The sequence below is a fragment of the Vulpes lagopus genome, chromosome 10 (assembly GCF_018345385.1).
Source record: "Vulpes lagopus strain Blue_001 chromosome 10, ASM1834538v1, whole genome shotgun sequence".
In the NCBI taxonomy this organism is placed as follows: Eukaryota; Metazoa; Chordata; class Mammalia; order Carnivora; family Canidae; genus Vulpes; species Vulpes lagopus.
The window spans coordinates 199,822-202,071 of NC_054833.1; the positions used below are offsets into that span (position 1 = coordinate 199,822).

At 61.1% G+C, this 2,250-nt stretch overlaps 1 non-coding gene across 1 annotated transcript; it reads left to right on the top strand.

The window, feature by feature from the left end:
- Nucleotides 1-1,409: 1,409 nt before the first annotated feature.
- On the top strand, nt 1,410-1,481 carry TRNAA-AGC. Its single transcript has one exon. It is a non-coding gene; the product is annotated as a tRNA-Ala (tRNA).
- Nucleotides 1,482-2,250: the final 769 nt, after the last annotated feature.

Here is a 2,250-nt window from a genome sequence, read left to right on the forward strand (position 1 = left end):
TGTATTCCTTGAGTGCACGCTCTTGTCAAATCCATCAACACACTAAATCCTGTTCCACTTTCCGTCTCCTGTTCAGAAGATCCTATTCTTCCCATCTCTAAAGCCTCTGCTAGTGGAGACCTTAAGCTGGTACCACCCACCAGGCCTCCTTCCCTAGAGGGCAGAACAGGGTCCCTGATCCACAAAACCCTGAACCGTTGGTTCTGCAATCCTAAGGCCACCCTGGCTCTCCCTTTAACCCCCAATTCTGCTCTTCAGATGTGTTTTTGGCCAGCAGCTGGCATGAGGGCCAGGAGAGCCAGGGCCAGTGTAAGGGGAGCCTCCAGAGCCAAGTCCGGGTTTGAGGGCTGCAGCCTCGGGAGAGAGACATCATGTGACGCCCACGGAGAGAACTCGAACCTTGGACCCTCTAAGTAAAATATACTTCGGTGCCTACATTTAGCAACTTCGGTTTCTTCTGGGAATCTTGTGAAGCATACGTATTTGTCCCTCTCTGCCCAAGATTCACAACTAGACATTCCACAGGGCAAGTGAGCAGGTGGCGTCGGTGTCCCGCTGCCCCAGCGGCCTCAGCCCAGGGACGGGGAGCCCAGCTCCACCCCACCCTGCCGCCCACCCACTCGGTTGGTTTCCCTGCCCGAGACCCAGATACCTAGGGTGACAGGGGAGCAGGAAGGAGCAGGTCTTCGGGGGTGAACACTTAGGACTCAGAGGGAAGGAAGGAAGCTCAGAAGAAGACGGGAAGAGTCGGTGCTTGATGAGCAGGGAAGTCTTTCTTATGTTCAAAAAAAAAAAGAACAAAGTCGCGTGCGTGACTGCCGTCTTCCCGACTTCCGCCAGATTCCTGAGGCAGAGCCGTCTTGACTGTGGGGTTTGACTGTCTTCAACCGGACACAGTCCACCTGCGCAGGGACGCACTGCGGAGCGGGGCCCCGGGTCCCATCCAAGGATTTGGTCTCAAGGCTGCACGGGCCGGAGGGGCCGCCGGGGCCGCCGGGTTCCTGCGTCTGCAGATCGAGCCTTGTTCCTTGCGTCTGCGCGGGCTGCGGCCGGAAGGGGGCGCCACAAGGGTCGCTGCGCGGGGCTGGGGGGCGGGGCTCCCTGGGAGGGAGGGACGCCCGGGCGGGGGGCGGGGCGCCGGGGCGGGGGCGCGCCCCGGGCGGGGGAGGTCGGCCCCGGGGCCCTCAGCAGGCCTCCTCAGGCTCCGGGGCCGGGCTGCGCATCCCGCGGCAGGTGGTGACTGCCGTGAGGTCTGCGGACCAGGGAGCGCAGTCGCAGGTACTGAGCTCTCCTCCCAGCTCGGCCGCAGGGCGGACTCTGGGGCGCAGGGACAGTCCCTGGACCGGTCTCCCCTTCGAAACCCTCGGCGAGGAGCCATAGGAAAATTTCCGAGCTTCTCTCCAGTGCGAGGGGGTGTAGCTCAGTGGTAGAGCGCGTGCTTAGCATGCACGAGGCCCCGGGTTCAATCCCCGGCACCTCCACTTTTATTTAAGCTACTTCCAGGCCGCTCGTCGTTCCTTCAGCTTGTTTGCTGCTTGCTCCTTTTCTTGTCCTTTCCTCCTCTTGCAGGTCTTTGAACTCACACGAAAAACAAGGAGGACGAACGCGTCTCCGCAGCAGGCCCCGGGCAGCACCCGGCAGGCCCGGGTCGCAGGCACCTTCACCTGCTCCTGGCGGATTCCCCGAGCCCGAGGATCAGCGCGCGCGGAAGTCTCCAACGCCCCCCGGCGGCTTCTCTCCGCGGTATCACCGAAGAGAAGACGCACAGAAAGGTAAGAGTCGACGAGAAGAGCAGGGGCGCAGCGCACAGGCTCGGGTCTTCATCCGCGCTCTCGGTCGGTCGGAGCTGTTCGGGAGCCGGCGGGGGCGGTCGCTGCTGCACCGCACAGCCCCAGCCACCGGGTGTGCGCGCCGTCCTCCTCGGCTCGTCGCCGCCCCCGCCCCTCCTCCGCTGTTACTCCCGTGGACTCCTTTGACCCGTCGTTCCCGACCTCAATTACAGGAACTGTTGTTGTTGTTGTTCTTTATGAATTTATTTTTTATTGGTGTTCAATTTGCAAACATACAGAATGACACCCAGTGCTCATCCCGTCAAGTGTCCCCCTCAGTGCCCGTCACCCAGTCACCCCCACCCCCCGCCCTCCTCGCCTTCCCCCACCCCTAGTTCGTTTCCCAGAGTCTTTCATGTTCTGTCTCCCTTTCTGATATTCCTTACAGGAACTTTTAAAACGTAAAGTAAGCTTCGGATCT